The 16,654-nt window shown below is 41.1% G+C and overlaps 1 long non-coding RNA gene across 2 annotated transcripts in view; it reads right to left on the bottom strand.

Moving 5' to 3' along the window:
• Nucleotides 1–2,934: 2,934 nt before the first annotated feature.
• The window catches only part of LOC109447154 (uncharacterized), a 240,793-nt gene continuing 227,073 nt past the window's right edge, over nucleotides 2,935–16,654 (bottom strand). For both annotated transcript variants that reach the window (XR_016019289.1, XR_016019290.1), the window contains one exon: nucleotides 2,935–3,495. This is a non-coding gene — a long non-coding RNA (uncharacterized LOC109447154). The remainder of the gene's footprint in view (nucleotides 3,496–16,654) is intronic.

Here is a 16,654-nt window from a genome sequence, read left to right as displayed (position 1 = left end):
CCTTGCAGAGCAACTAGAAGAGGGGACTAGAAGGACATGAATGTAGCACGTGTTCACTGGTCTTGCTCGAGATTGGCTGACAAAGGAAAGACACACACTGAAGGATTAACACAGAGTAACTGTAGGCCATATTATTTCTTAAAGGATATGTGAGACCTGAGCATATTTATAGTACAAGGGGAAGGATCCTAAAAGGAAATGATTAAGTATACAGAGACAGGGTATGATTGATTGACTACTTCAAGGTTGTGGCAGAGAGGAGGGGTTCAAACGTACAGGGGTGGGGATTGTACGTATTTGTTTTCTTTTCTTTTCTTTTCTTTGTATTTGGTTTTGAATATCAGCTTTCTCAATCAAAAAAAATATGGACAATAAACTCACCACTTACAGGAGAGTCATGCAGATTAAATGAAATAAAGCCCCAGGGGCACTTTGTAAATGGTTAATTACCATAGTAATTATTAGTTTGTTATTGTTAAAAGGATATCCACAGGAGATGGATGGGTTGGTAAGGGACCACAAAGAAACTGGAAGATACCTATTCATGTGGACGACTAAGTTCTCTAAGCTGCAGATGGCAAGAGATAAATGGAGAGTGAGGGGGTCTTAAATCATAGAAACTGTTTCTTGGGAAACTAGGTGGAGTTGCATTTTTCTTGCCTTTGCCTGTCTTCTCCCAAGAGATAAATCCAACCCAGAAAAGTTTCAGCTGAGGACAGAAAGGGAAGTATCAGATTTCATATAAGGTAGCCCCCTCCCCCACCAACACCTTAGCCAAGACCCCCAGTGGATGCCAGAAACCACAGATAATACTAAACCCTATATTTACATGTATATACAGTAAGTCCCCACTTTCATATCATTGTCAATAGCTTCTTGGAAACCGCAACTTGAAGCAAAACAAAGCATCATGAAACCAGTTTTATCACAGGCTAATTAATATAAACAAGAGGTAAGTTGCTAAGGCATATTTCTGGTCACAGAAACATCACTATACTTCTATTAATAAGTAAAGACCCCAAACACGTCTAATATTAAACATTGAAATAAATGTGAGCCATACAGACATTTAAGAAAGATGAATAAAAACAAGTGAGATAATTAGTTTACAAATCACATATTCCAGTACAGACTCTGGAGTCTCTCCAGACAGCTCAGGGCACCAGGCAGGAGCCCTCACTGCACCGGGCGCCCTCCCATCGCAGGGTCCCCTCACACACAGACTGCGCCACCTGAGCCATGGAGGTTCACCTCACACGAGCATCTTTGGGATGTGGCGGGAAGCCGGGGTCACTGGAGCAAACCCACACAGACATGGGGAACCTGCACACTCCACACTCCAGAGACCGTGGCCTTGGCCTGGAATTGATTCCCCCGCTTCCCATCAATATTATAACAAAATGATGTTGAGTGAAACGATGTTATTTCAGCACCTGCTGCATACCTTGTTGGACCTGCCTTCCACCCACAAACGCAATGCCTTTTCTATCTTAATTAAGCACTTATCACACATTGTGGCCATAACATTTGCAATCTGAGGGGCGGCAGCAAAACTAGCACAAATTTCTTTTTCCTTCTCCACAATTTCATGGATGGATTTGTTCTTACCGTACATCTTACCTCAGCATACGGCTTTATTTCTTCCCTCGTTAAGTCGAGAATGTTCACCTTTTCACTTAAAGGAGGCACTTTACGGCTTCTCTTTGGCATCTCCGAATTGCCAGCATCACTGCTCCCGCACTTTGGGGCCATTATGAAGTAACATACGGGTGATTGGAACACAAACACTGCGGTACCAAGGCCCTCGGTCTGAGAGCCAAGATGGCTACGAAGTGACTGACAGGTGCGAGCGGAGAGAACGTGGAGATGCTGGGTCAAGGGATGATTCTCGCCCCAGGTCACGCGAGATTTCATTGCGTTCCTCAGAACGACATGCAATTTAAAACTTCTGAATTGTTCATTTCCAGAATTTTCCACTTAACGGTTTCAAACCACAGTTGACCGCGGGTAACTGGAACTTTGGAAAGTGAAACGGTAGATAAGAGGGGACTACTGGATAGACTAGTGGGGAACAAGATTGGATTAGGTGTGCTGGTAAGCGTTTAGCAACTGCTTCTCCAGGCGGAAAAAGCCCTTCTGTGACATTTCCCCATGTCCTGGGAAAATTACTCCCACCACCGCAGACTTCAACCTACCAACTAAAACTGGAGTTGGGAAGACACCTGCACCATCTCCCTGTGAGCCCGTGTCGTGCGGGGCGGCCTGTGGGGTCTCTGGTCCTGCTCCCCACATAAGAACGCAGGACATGGTGAGGCCAAAAAGGAACACCCACGGAGCCATAGGTAGGGGAGTCACACCACTATAGTCTCGCTGGCGGCTGGGCTGGAGGCACAGGAGGCAGGAGCCACACCATCCACAGCCCTCCATCCACTTGTCTCTGCCAAACAATCTCACTTGCTAGCAATCCGCTTCTCTGCAATCTGCAATCCACACTCTGCTGCTTGCTAGCTCAGCCACCATCTTCTTGCTAGCCCCCCATTTTCTGCTAGCGTAGCCACAGCAGTTACATTAGTGGCCAATGGTTACAGCTGACGGCCAACTAGCCACAGCTGATGGCCATGTAATCACAGTTGATGGCCATTTACTACCTGAGCCAGCAACTTTCTAGGTGAGGCCAAGAGCCTGGAAACTGCCCTCCTGGCTCTGTCCCCACAGCCGACAAGAGCAGGGGCCAGCGCTGGCTGTAAAGGAAACTTGGGGTTTAAAAAGTATATATTTTGATTCTCATTTACCAGAGATGGAAATGGAGGCTTTACCTAATTTTACGCAGCTAGCCCGGGTGTGGCAGTGGGGGGACGTGGGGGAGAGAGAGAAAAAGTTAAAAACATTTATATTAACATACACAAAACACTATGTGGCATATTTTATTTTTAATCTTGATTCAAGTATTGAAATTCCCAAATCCAATATTCTTTCTGTTAATGTCTGCAGTAAGTTTTAGGCACCTCTGACTATGTGTACTCCACTTCCAAGGAGACATAATCATAAGTTTCTGTTTTCAGTGTTCTTCAAGTCCAAGAGGACCTGGCGATTTATAAAATCTTTCTTCCCAGACCAGGCTTTGGATTTAAGGTGAACAGACTTAAAAATATTAACTTTGTTATAGACAAAAGTTGATATTAAAAGGATGATTTGTGCTACAAGGAAGTACTTGTTCTAACACTGAATCCAGGCTGAGGCAGACTTATTCATCCAGCGACAGGTTTCCTCATTGAAAGTTGGGCCATGAAAAGCTGAGAAGACGTGCACGTCCCACCTGAAAGCAGTTTGCTCACAAGCGCAAGAGAGAGAAAGGAAGGCTGCTTATATCCAGTTCTTCTTTCCAAACTCAGCAGGTGGGTCACTCCAATTCCTCTTGTATGGGGATTAACCCCAAAGCTTCTCAAACTCTTCCAAAACACAGAAGAGGAAATGTGTATTCCAGGAGACCAGTAGCTGTGAAACCAAGGCCAGACAAAGACATCACAAACAAGAAAGGGAGAGGCCAGTATCCCCTATAAATATAGAAACAAAAATCTTCAACAAAATACTAGCAGCCAAATCAGCAGTATTTAAGGAGGCTTATGCACTGTAATGAATCCCAAGAGGGCAAGGTCAGTTCCACGTATGAAAATCAATCAATTTAATACATATGTTATTAGAATAAAAGGGGAAAAACTGACACGATCATCTCAATAAATACAGGGAAAAAGTGACAAAAGTAAACACCCTTTTGTGGTAAGAACACTCAAAAAACTAGAGGGGAAAGGACACCTACAAAATGCAAATGGCGCTTCCTTCACATGGAAGGAAACATCAGGAATGGGAAAAAAATCTCCTCCCTTTAAAAAAAGTGCAATTTATCAGTCAGCTTGATTCTTTGATACCTGCTTGAAAAGCTCCACTTGGACATGGAAGTTATCATGGCTGGAACAAATAGAGGAAGCATTTTTGAAGCAGACCTGGGTCGCCTACATGGCATAACACAATTCTACAAGTATTGACTGTGAACTTTGAATTACTATTTATTAGTCGTGTGCTCTTTGGGTATCTCAAGCTCGGTGAGACTCAGTTTCCTCATCTCCTCTGTAGGATAATTATAGTAATTCTTATTTCCCAAGATTGTTACAGAATCAGGGTTTATATGTGTGAAGAGACTACCATGATGTTAAGCTCAGATCAGGAATTTCCTAATGATAGTTTTACTCTCATTCATAGTTGTGGGCAGCGGGGTGATAGGGTGGGAGGGGAAATCAGGTTGCCTAAGAGGATATACACTTAAGAAGAAACGAATCTGTGTACAAATCCCAAGGAAATGAAATCACTATCTCAAAGACATATCTGTACCCCCATGTTCATTGCAATATTATTCATAATAGCCAAGACAGGAAACAACCTACATGTCAACTGAGGGATAGAGGAATAGAGAAACGATGAATGAATGAATAGTTCCGTATATACAATGGAATATTACTCAGCCATGAAAAAGAAGCCATTCCTACCATTTGCAACAACATGAATGAAACTTAAGGGCATTATGCTAAGTGAAATGAGTCATACAGAAAAAAAAAAACCTGAATGATTTCACTTATATGTGGAATCTAAAAAAAAAAAGAAAAAGAGAAGAAAAACAAACTCATAGAAACAGAGTAGAATGATGGTTGCCAAGGGTTGAGGGGTAGGGAAAATGAGAAGGTGTTGGTCAAAAGGTACAAATTTCCAGTTATAGGATGAATAACTTCTGAGGATTTAATATACAGCATGGTGACTCTTCTTAACAACACTGTATTATATACTTGAAAGTTGCTAAGAGAGTAGATCTCAAATGTTCTCACCATCACCACCACAACAAAAAGTGGTAATTCGGTGAGGTGATGGGTGAGTTAACTAACCTTGATGTGGTTGTTATTTTGTAATATGTGTATGTATTAAGTCATCACATTGCACACTTTAAACTTATACAATGTTATGTCAATTATATATCAATAAAGCTGGAAAAAAGTAAGTGGAGTAGGATAGCCCTCGAAAGGAAAAAAAAAAAGCAACCCAAAAACATGGAAGTTGTCTCTAGTTTATTCTACGATAGCTTGTGCAGCGCTGGATAAATCATGAATCTGATTCTGGCTTTCACTTTCCTCATCTGTAAAACGAAACACGTAAGTTATGTGGTCTTTGGAATCTCTTTTAACTCTAAAATTCAGTGACTCTAAAACTTGGGAGATGGCCGAGAAGAGGGCAGGGGGTTGCCAAAGGCAATCTTTTGAGTATGACTGTAGGAGTTTCTTGAACACAAGCTGAAATTCCTTCCACCAAGGAGGAAAGAACATCGACAAGAATGACACACTCCTTTTTGGCTCTAAAAAGCTTCCAGATTGTGTCTAATTTTACACCGCTTTCTGGAGGCCAAAGAGGTGCCTACGGACAGCTTGACGATCAATCTTTCAGCACACATAACTCTTCTTGTCATCTCAGTGTGAGGGACGTGAGCACTTCAAGCTTCCTCCTCCAGACTCGTCAATCTGGCTCCTGTCACGAGCATCTGATTCATTATAAAAATATTTAATTATTTCAAGATGAATTGGCAGAATGTCCAAAGAGGGGGAGTAAGTGACACAGGGGAGATGGAAAAGGCTGTTTGCAGGCAGGGCTCCTGCTTGGCTCAGAATCCAATAAACATTTTTAGAAAGAAGCCAAACTCAATGGTTTCCTTGATCATCCATGGCACTGGCATCGTTTTGGTACATTTCGGCTGTGGCGTTAATAACCCACTGATTGTTCTAGCCTCACAGTTCTCTAAGATTGTCTCCTATTAGGGGAATCTTTATTAACCCTCAATAGCCGCAGATAATCAAAGTCACAATTAAGGAACTGGTCATCTTGTAGAACTGTTCCACTTCTAAGATGTCAAACGTAGGAGACTTTTTTTTTCTAATTACAAGCTTAAAAGAACTTTAAAAGCTTCCTATAATTATGGGATAATGTCCAAAGCCCTTACTGTCATAGATCAATTTTCATTTGCCTTCAACTTAGTTCTCCTGCATCAAGACATTTTCATCACTCTGAACTAATCAAGACCCCTGGCTTTATGTTCATCTTGTTCTGGACTCTCTCTCTCTCTCTCTCTCTCTCTCTCTCTCTCTCTCTCTCTCTCTCTCTCTCTTTGTCTCTCTTTCCTTCCTTCCTTCCTTCCTTCCTTCCTTCCTTCCTTCCTTCCTTCCTTCCTTCCTTCCTTCTTTCTTTTTTCTTTTTTAATACCGCTACTTCAGAATATCTCAACTTCATGACTGATGGCTTTGCAGCCAGAGATAATTCTTTGTTGTGGGAGTTGTTTCAGGATATTTTTGTTTCTTTTGTTTTTGTTGTTATTTTTAGGATATATTCTTTGTTTTAGGATATTTTGCAGCATCCCTGCTAACATCAAGACATGGCAAACAAAAATGTCCCCTGGGGGATAAAATTACCTATGATTGAGAGCCATTGCTCTACTTGAAAAACTTCTAATTAACCTTCTATGTCCAGTTCAAATGTCTGCTCTTCTGTAAAGCCTTTCTTAAATTCTCTAGGGAAACTAATTCATTTCCTCTTATGAATTTATTATAACTATGGTCAGACAGGCTATGCTGTAATTGTTTCTGTAGATATTTATGTACTGGACTAAAATGAGTTACTCTAGGTAAGGACCTTGTCTTATTTACCACCGTTCTCATTTCTTAGCATAGTACCTGGAACTGGACCTGCAGTTAATGATCAAAATCTATTAACTTACATCTATATAAGACCTATGAGATAGAAAGAACCAATATATATATATATATATATATATATATATATATATATATATATATATATATATATATATTTAATTAGGCAGATAATTTTTTAATTGGGCAGAGGTACTTCCCATTGCAAGCGGAAGGAATATAACTCAAACTGCCCTGGGTGGGTGGGGCAGGTGGAACAACTGATAATAGCTCATGAGTTTAGGGGGAAAAAATATGGATTAGGATTTCAGGCATAGCTGGATCCAGGTGACTAGATCCTGGCAGCAAAAACAATACACAGTCACTACAGATTAGGTGTTCAGAAACTTGAGTACAGAAGATAAAGACACTTCAGTGAACTAGCCCGAAACTCCAGCAGGAACTGAAGATGAGAGAAAGTGACAATGCAGATTTCATTCAAGCTTGCTTCAACCTCAGTTCCCCTGATGCCTCTGTGCATAGAGAAAATGATGCATCTGAGAAAAGGATGCAACTAACTTTCATCTCCCTTATAGTATCTCATAGAAATGTACCCAGGGTTCACTGATTTTCACATCCTCTATAAAGTTTGATATATTCTACGTCAAAGGAATCTGGAACTGTGTGGTTCTATAGTCCAAACTATATCAATTCCCAAGAATAACTTAATTTAGGCAATAATTCTGCTCTTCACTGATCTATGTCACCCATACTGAATGTCTGGGTTCTGGGCCTTGAACTACTTTCTGTACCAGTGACGTCACCCTTGTCTTCTCTTTGACTGAATGGTAGACCTAGGAATTTTTAATTTACGTCCTCTTATAGACTTTCCCTCAAGGAAAATCTAGCCTATAGTGTAAATTAGCACTTGATAAACTTCACAGCAAAAGAACACCACCGAGGGGGCAGGTAGGTGAATCCCCTGGGACACAGATGAGATGAGGGTATTCCAGGGGTCTAGAAAGGTTGCGATTTGGAAATACCATGCAAAGCAATTCTTTCCTGGAACAAGACTTTCCAAAAAGCCACAAGGCACAAATCTCTGAGCTGAGATGACCGTATATAGTAGAACTACCCAGGCTAGGAGTGTGACAAAGTAGATTCTACCTTGGTGGGACTTTAGTCAAGTCACAGAATCACAGGCTGTCAGAGCTAGAAGAGATTTTAACCATAGGTCGCAAGCCTCTTATTTGTGATGGTTCGATAATGGTCTAGAGATACATGATGTCGAATCAAACTGCACGATGGCTGGGACAGAATGAGAGACAAGACATGTTAACACTGCACCTGCATCCCAGTATTTTCTGTGATGTTCATCATAATCCTGCTAGAAAGGTGATATTGTCATGTTCTCCATTTAAGAACCATACCATCTGTACCCAAAGTGACTTACCCACTTTCTTTAGTCAATATCAGCGTTGAAATCTTAACACTGAAATTGGTCTCCCTGTTACAAGCTCAGATTTTTTTTTTCAGTACTGTCTGTAAAATAAAAGCTGAAGATTGAGGGGTCTTCTTGTTCTAGGATTGGTGACAGTTGCTTCTGCGTACTGAACCCTCCCTCAGAAACCATCCCGTGTGCCACCCTGATGAAAGCAGTCTCCTGGGAGAGCCAAGGCAGATGCCCTCTGAGGAAGGAGCTTTGGGGAAGGCAACGGTCAATCTAAAAAGGGCACCTTCTGAACCCAAATGTGCCTGGCCGTTTAATCACATCATCATAGTGAACAACCACAATCATCCTCTGATTCAATTTTGTCTTTGCAGCAGAAGAAACTGAGGCTCAGAGAGATGGCATGACCAGCTCAAACTCACTCAGGCATGAAGTAGAGACTCAAATCTGTATCCATGTGGTGCCAAGTCTGCCCTCTCCCCCTGCTCTCTCTGGACTGTTCCATTGAGAATAGCAGAGGAGGAACAGAGGTAATCTGATTGATTTCCTTCCTAAAATTAAGGCGACATTCATACATTCCCTAACCACCTGTTCACCTCTTCTTCCTTTCAGCCTCCACGCCCTCAGTTCTCCACAGGAAGCTGAAATCAAACTGAAGCCCGATTGCAGCACTCTTTCTTCTCTGGACTAAAGTTTCTTCCTGCCAAACGGACTGAAAACGATTCCTCATCTTAATCCCAGACTCAAGTAATAGGGGCTCACCCTCGCTCATTTTCCAGAAATACAAGTGTACTGATGGAGCCTTGACTTTTTTTAAGTTGAATATTTTATAGGAGCTTTAGGGAAGGTGTGGGGAATATTTCTTTTTTTAATCTAAAAATGAAAGTTTGATGATAGCTGAATTGAATGTGCTGGAAAACAGAAACGGTCTATAAATGAACTATACACCTGGGTTCTAATATGAGAACTGCCTCTTACTAGTTCTGTGCCTGTAAGCAACATCTTCAGCCACTCTCAGCTCCTATTTCCTCATCTGAAGCAAAAAACCAAAAAGATAAGAGTTGTGACTCTATCTTTGCTATAATAATAATAAGCACCTAATGATATATTTGTCTTTAAGGTTAAATGACGTAAAATAGTTGCATACTTAGTACTGACGCATGATATGCCATAGGGAGGTTTACCATTTTGAAATTCAATTTTATTCATCTGTGAAATAAGGGTAATATTCTCTTGTGGGGATGCAGAGATGAGCAAATAAGATCTATAGGAACGCACCTAACATAATGTTAATGGGTGTTTATGTATATAAATTGGCAAAGAATTTATATAGGTTAAGAAGAAGACAATTAAATGTATACATCTATGTTTTATGTGCCTCCTTTTCCCTGATCTGTAGTCGGTATCTAATCCCTGAATGACCACGTTCTCAGAATTAGCGGCAATAGAGAAGCTCTCGGGCTAGTTTCCCATGCATAATGAAACTTAATCATAGAGCTGGGGAGATGAGTTTAAATGCCATGGTTCTCTAAGGAAATAATTGGAGATATGCACTTGTCTGATCATCACAGTTTTGTTTTAGTATTAAAATGTCATTAAAACCCACAATCTACCAGCAGAGAACTGTAAATTAAATTGTGAAATATCTGCATAATTAAGTCTTATACAGCCAATAAAAAGCATCTTACGTAGAATGTTTGACAAACTTGTCTGATCATAGGAGTCTCTGGGGTAATTTATAAAAGCATATACCCCACCCTAGACTTAATGAATCAAAATCTCCAGGAGAGGAGACAGGAAATATGCATTTTTATTGGGTGCCCTGGGTGATTTTTAAAATCAGGCAAATTTATGAAATTCTGTTATACAAAATATATTTTTTAACACTAAGAAAAATATTATCAAATAATATGTACCATCCTTTAACATTTTTACGAAAAATAATAATTAAAAAATGCTTTCTTAGTGTTGAGATTACCTTTGCAATATTAAAAGCATGTCATTTAGTGTCAGAACTGCTATTTCCCAGCTGCATATCAGTAGGCAAGTATTGAAACCCACTTAGTGTATTGCATCTTTAAAATGGGGAAAATAAAAGTACATATTTTATGTGTCATTGTGAGGGTAAAGTAACATAATAAATATAGTTTCTTGTTGATATTATTAGGGGTGCTCCACTTCCATCCCTTAGGAAATAAGATGATACAAAATTACTCTCTCATTACTACCCATTAGACAAACACAGGAAACAACTAACTACAGGAATTCATCAGCTGAGAGCTGAGGTACAACCCATCATCGCCTCACTTGGGCGATCATCTTTAGTCTCCATCCTGGTGACAGCCTTCTAAATTGTCTCCCTGCCTCCCTTCTTGACCTCTGCTGTCGATTTTCTACAATGCAGCCAGAGTCATCTTCCAAAGTCACTTCCCTGTTTAAATTTGTCAGTGGCTCTCCATCGTAATAAACAACTTTGGCCCTTCTGAGGACTTCAGTTCAGTCCCCTGCTTCCTCACCCAGCATGGTGAGCGCCCTCTTCAGCTGTGTGCCCCCGTGAGATGGGACTGTCTATCTTTGTCTCTGCTGTTTTTCTAGAGGAACCTTAAAACAAAGACTGACTGAATGTTTGCATGCCTTTCCTGCCTTCCCTTCTGAAGCTCCCTTACCCCACCCCTGTCCTGGGGCAGGACTTGATGATTATCTGTGTGTGCCTGGCTCCCAACACTGATCTCTGTCTGTCCTGGAGGTGTCGCTAAATGCTGCCACCACTGAAATTCTTCTAGGATTCAGTTTCCCTGAGTGAAATGTGGCTTCCTGACCCAAGGCGAGGTGATGTTCTAATACATCTCTTGCCAAATTCATAGAGAAAAATACCCCTGCTAACTAACTCTTGCCTACCCAACTGAACTTTTAGGTTCTGTCCTAGAAATCCAGCTTCCACATTTCTTTACAGCTCATTGGCCATGAAGTAATGATTGACATGCACCTAACCCAATGGGTAATGAAAATCTGTCCTATTGTACGTTTCAAACTACCCTTAAATTCTGGAGGCTTGGCCTGAGAAATGTATGAACTCTTTGAAATCCTTAGCGCCTCGTCTTTTAAGGACAGAGGGAGAGAGTCAGTTGCAACTGATTCTCTCATGGATGAGGGAACACCAAGGCAGGCACTGAGAGCAGAAACAGATATATTAACCACAGGGTTATAGTCCAAAATGGAGATTGGTGACACATCAGAGGTAAGTGCAGCCCCAAAAGACACCTAGAAGTGTGACAGACCCTAACAGACCTTAAGAAGCCAAAAGACTCACTGATAAGACATGAGACGTCACAACAGACTATGACAGGTCCTAAGAAGTTCTAATAAGCCCCTGAGATATTGTCAGGCTCCAGAAGATTCCAAAAGTGGTGATTGATTGAGCAAAAGGCAAGACCAGAATTCATAAGAGTTGGAGACACAGAGCTAGCTGTATGGGGGGGGGGGGGGAGAGAGAGAGAGAGAGAGAGAGAGAGAGAGAGAGATTGATTGAGATTAAAGGGTGGTGAAGGGTCTGCAGATTTACAGGGAAGTCGCCTGTATCATTCCTTCAGAATCCCAAGTTGTCAGCCTGGATGAAGCCCATCTCCACATTGTGCAGTGAGCTTTTGTGGACCTTGGGATGCTGACTTCATAGCTCCAAGCCTGCATGGTCCTTACAGCTTGAAATCCCAGAGAGGAGAATATATCTCTGTAGAGAATTCTGGAAAAGGCCCAGGGAGTGCTCTCATTTGCTGGGATTGGGTCATGGCTTATCGTTGAGCCAATCACAGTGCAGGATAAAAGGAGCTGGGGTATCTCTCATTAGCTTGGCCTGGACCATGGCACCCTCCTCTAGACTTTGATAGGGGAAGATATTCAGCCCCCAAGTCTAAGAGACATGTCCCGTGTTACACAACACGCCTGTTCACAATCTTCGCACTGCTGTTTTCTTGTGCCTTTGCATGCATCCAGGGTCAGTAAGGTCCATGAAAGAACTTAGAACTTTAACATTCAACCAGAAGGAGACTTGGGAAGCTCTGAGAAAGATCCAGGTAAGTGCAAACCAATAACTAATAAATTCACTCACTCTGTATCGTCTCACACACTAGTAAACGGTCGCTTTTGGTCTGTCCCTCCCTTCAGGGTCTGAGGAGGTTTGATTTTTATTAACTTTTTTTTTTTCTTTTTCCTATTATTCTCTTCCCATTCAGAGCGAGGAAAATTACAGGCAGGTAGCCAGGTACCAGAACAGCCTTAGGGAGATCTGATGAGTGAAGGGACATTTTTAGGTCTCACAGCTGGTCTTGGCCACACAGAGGGTTGAGTGACCTTGGGCCAGTCATGAAATCTTTTTGGGTCTCCTTGCTCTCTGCTTTTGAAGTAGAACTAATGCATTTTTGCCTTCTCCCTCTAAATAGAGTCTGGACTAGAGAAATCATAGATGGCAGGAAATCTGGTTGCATGCCAGATGAATGATTTGCGTACTCTTAAATGACTGCTTTTCCACCTACCCTCATCTAGTGCCCTGATTCTCCCCAGCTTGTGCTGTCCTTGGGTAATGAGCTGCTGTTTCTGGACCATGAAATACTCAGTGAAATAGATTATCTGGGTTTATATGTGGGTGGGGGAAGGAGGGTAGGAGAAAATAGGTGAAAACAGAAAAAAAAAAGAAGATGAAATGGAATAAAGTCTTTGGAAAATATAAAAGCTTCATTTCTGGCTGCAGGTTTGACCCCAGGAACCAATAAGAGAGTTAGTTTATTTATTTATGTCCAGAACTGTTAATAAGATTTTACTGTGATTGGATTGAGTTATCTGCCCTGTTCATTCTCTGCTGAAAGGGCTGAATTAACAGAGATAAGGCCCACCTGAGGGAGACTCAGGAACCTTTCTGGGGTGTTCCACAACTTGAAAAATGTATCCCTACCTTACTGAAAATAATTTAGGTTTGCGATTTAAAAAGTCAGTTGCTACCACTGAAAAAATAATTATTAACTAATTAATTCAGCGGACACTTACCAAGCAACCAGATGAAGTCATTTACTCGTTTAACAAATGCATAAGCTTTGAGTGCTTTCCAAGTTCACACTCTTCTAGCCCCCTGGGATGAACAAAACATGGTGCTTGAATTCTAGTGGAAGGAGATAAGCATATACATTGAACAGATCAATAAACAGGACAATTTCAGGGAATGGTAAGTGATCTGCGGAAAATAAAACAGGTGGAAAGAGACTGGAGCTGGTGTAGACATGGTGGTCAGCTGATACCTTGCCAAGGACATGGTGTTTGAAATGAGAGTTGAAAGCTAAGGCACATTGAGCTCAGAGAAAGCTGAAACCAAAGTGGAACCCCAAACTCATAAGTAAACTCAGTTTCCAGTCTAGCTCTGTCATTATATGCTCTTTTGGCCTGTCTATCTCTCCGGACCCTTGGTGAATTTTATTTGTATTAACGTTTTCTTTCATATATAGCCTCTTATTCAGAGTTGGATCAGCATAGTGGGTTTTGTGAAAGTTTGGGGCATAGCTTTTGAGCCAAGGAGAGCAGCAAGTGGGAGGCCTAAGATAGAAAGATGTTTACTTGGAGGAATAAAAGGAAGCTCAGTGTGGGAGGGTGAGGGTGAAGGTGAGGGTGAGAACAAATGAGGTAGAAGACCAAACCAGGGCCAGAGCATACAAGACCTGATGTCCAATGCTGTGGTGTGAATTTGGATCTTATTGCAAGTTTGGAATATTTTGCGCAGGAGAATAGCATACGACTATTTATAAGCAGATTCGGCTGCTGTGTAAGCACTGCAAGATGAGAAGGATGGGAGTGTCTCACCTTAGGAAGCTCATGGTCTCACAGGGAAGAGAGAGAGAAACATTTGAATGGATGATTATGCTATGGTAGGATGATTCAAAATATGCTGAATGAATTTTCCAGAATGCAAAAAAATGGGATGCACAATCTGATCTAATCTGTTTACTGATCATTGAGCCCTGTAAGGACTCAACATTTTAGTGGAATATCTAGGTGAAGCATGTACAAAAAGATGGGAGTAGCACAGAGGTAGGAGTCTATGGGAATAAAAAACAGAGTCCTGATGAGATGATATTCCTACTTCCTCCTAAATAATAAATGGGATTTTGCCAATTAGATAGGAAAGGATGGCCCTTGCAGACCGAGAGGACACTGCTAACAGACCCCGAGTCACGAAATATCAGGACATTAAGAGAAAGGTGACGAGAGGGATCTTTTTACAGTATTAAATGAGTACAGAACGGGTGGAGGTGAGTCCGGAAGACTAAACAGAGGTCACTTTGTTATAGGATTATTTGCTATTCTAAGGATTCTGGACCTTATTTGAAGGCACCAGAGTTATTAAAGATCTTTGAACTAGGAGTAACAGGGTGCTGTTTTATATTTCTGAAGGATCCCTCTGATGGCTCTGTGGAGGCTAGATCCAATGGGATCCTAGCAGGGAAGGGCAGTCTCTTCAGAAGATTACAGCCAAAGCTCAAAACAGAAGTAAGGAAACCATGAACTAAGACACAGCAAAGGAAACTAGAGGAAGAGACAGAATACGGAAAATTTAATCTGGTAGAAATTCCGCAGTTTAATAATTGGTGACATTAAGTATTTTCCAGGGGGTAAAACCAGTGACAAGACACTTATTTTCTGGACCAGATACTCTTTGATCCTGACAAGTGTCCAGGTTATTGGGCATATGATGGCCAGATGTGAGTATTTCTTACATGGTAGATAAATCATAGACTCAGACCAGGAACATGCTTGCATAGCAAAGTGCCCTGCCAGTTTTGGGTAATAGCAAGTCTTTTTTTAATGATTGGAGTCTCTATTTCCACTTATTGGGTGATCGCTGAGTTCAGTGTTCCATAGGAACACATTTGTACATTTTTTTTCATGGTTTGTAATATACTTTCATGACCATGTTCTCAACCATCACTAGAATCTGGCAAGGTAAGGAGAGAGAAAACCACCATGCTCGTCTCATAAATAGTGATACTAAAGCTCCAAGAGAATAAAATATTGGAATAAAACTATACAACCACTTTATGGTATAGCATTGAAATTCCACATTCCAGTCTAAATCCCAGACCATACCCTACACTATGCAGGCTTTAAAGTTAACTAGGAGGGAATGGACTCGATCCCTGATGGTGGTAGAGGCCTACATTTTGTCCTTCCTCCTTTGTCACTCCTGGCAAGCATCACAAACCCAACTCAGCCCTCTTTCCTACTGAACTTGGACTAAATACGCTGCTCCAGGGAACCACAAACAATGACTTGGGATTAGCTTTAAAATAAAACTTATTTCCCATCCTGGATCTCATGATCTCGAAGATACTTTCCAGCTTTAAGTTCTGTGATTTTTCTCTTTAACGGTGATGATTCTAGGAACTCGACGTAATCCAACTAAAATTCGTCTGAAATCTGTGGTATCCTAGGCACTCTCTATTCCGCATGTAGGTATGTTTTCTAGAGTTTTGTGGTCACAGTCTGGGGAAGTGATAGGCGGAAGCACAATGAACTGAACTGAAATCTAGTTTAAGATGCAAAACAAAATGTTATGTAAGAACAGAGGAAGCAGAAGTTAATGCACGTTGGGGATAAAGATGGTGCTAGGAACACACAAACCTGGAATCCCTGTGGATAACAGGGCATCTGAGCAGAGTTTCAGGTAGAGGGAGTGAAGGAGATGTTTTCAGCATTGACAACCCCTTAAGAAAAGGCACCAAGGAGTAGAGAGTGTTGAGTTGGGTAGATTGGAAACTTTCTAAGGTAGAGTGAGGATTTCTGTTCTGGATCCCACTGTGGATGGGCAGATGCTAAATAGGAGTGCAACCCATGTATTGATTGAATCATTAAAAAAAAATCCTAAGGTAAAAAATGAAGTAATGCTTATCCTTAGGAAGCTTGCAGCTGAAAGAGACAGGGGAGAAATGTTTTGGGTATCAGAAAATATGAGTTCTAGTTCTGATCCTAACTGCAACTTGAGAAGTCATCCTCCCAAGATCTCAGGTTCAACAGTTAAAATAGGTTGCATCTTTTTAAGTGTCCACTGAGAGACAGATGGATAAAGAAGACGTGGTACCTACGTACAATGGAATATTAGCTATAAAAAAAGAATGAAGTCTTGTCATGTGTGACAACATGGATAGACCTAGAGGGAATTATGCTAAGTGAAATAAGTCAGTCAGTGGAAGACAAATACTCTGTGATTTCACTTCTATGTGGAATCTAAACAAATAAAAATAAAAATAAATGAGCAAATAAAACAGAAACAGACTCATAGATACCGAGAATATTTTGATGGTTATCAGATGGGAGAAGGGTTGGAGGGATGGGTGAAAAAGGTGACGGGATTAAGCAGTACAAATTGCCAGTTAATCAAAAACAGTCACAGGGATGTACGGTGTAGCATAGGGAATATAGTGAATAATATTGTAATAACTACATATGG

Source organism: Rhinolophus sinicus, chromosome 16 (assembly GCF_057876585.1).
Source record: "Rhinolophus sinicus isolate RSI-liver-muscle chromosome 16, RSI-T2T, whole genome shotgun sequence".
Lineage (NCBI taxonomy): Eukaryota > Metazoa > Chordata > Mammalia > Chiroptera > Rhinolophidae > Rhinolophus > Rhinolophus sinicus.
Note: the sequence above shows the minus strand (reverse complement) of the source record. Positions and strands in the feature narration are given on the sequence as shown.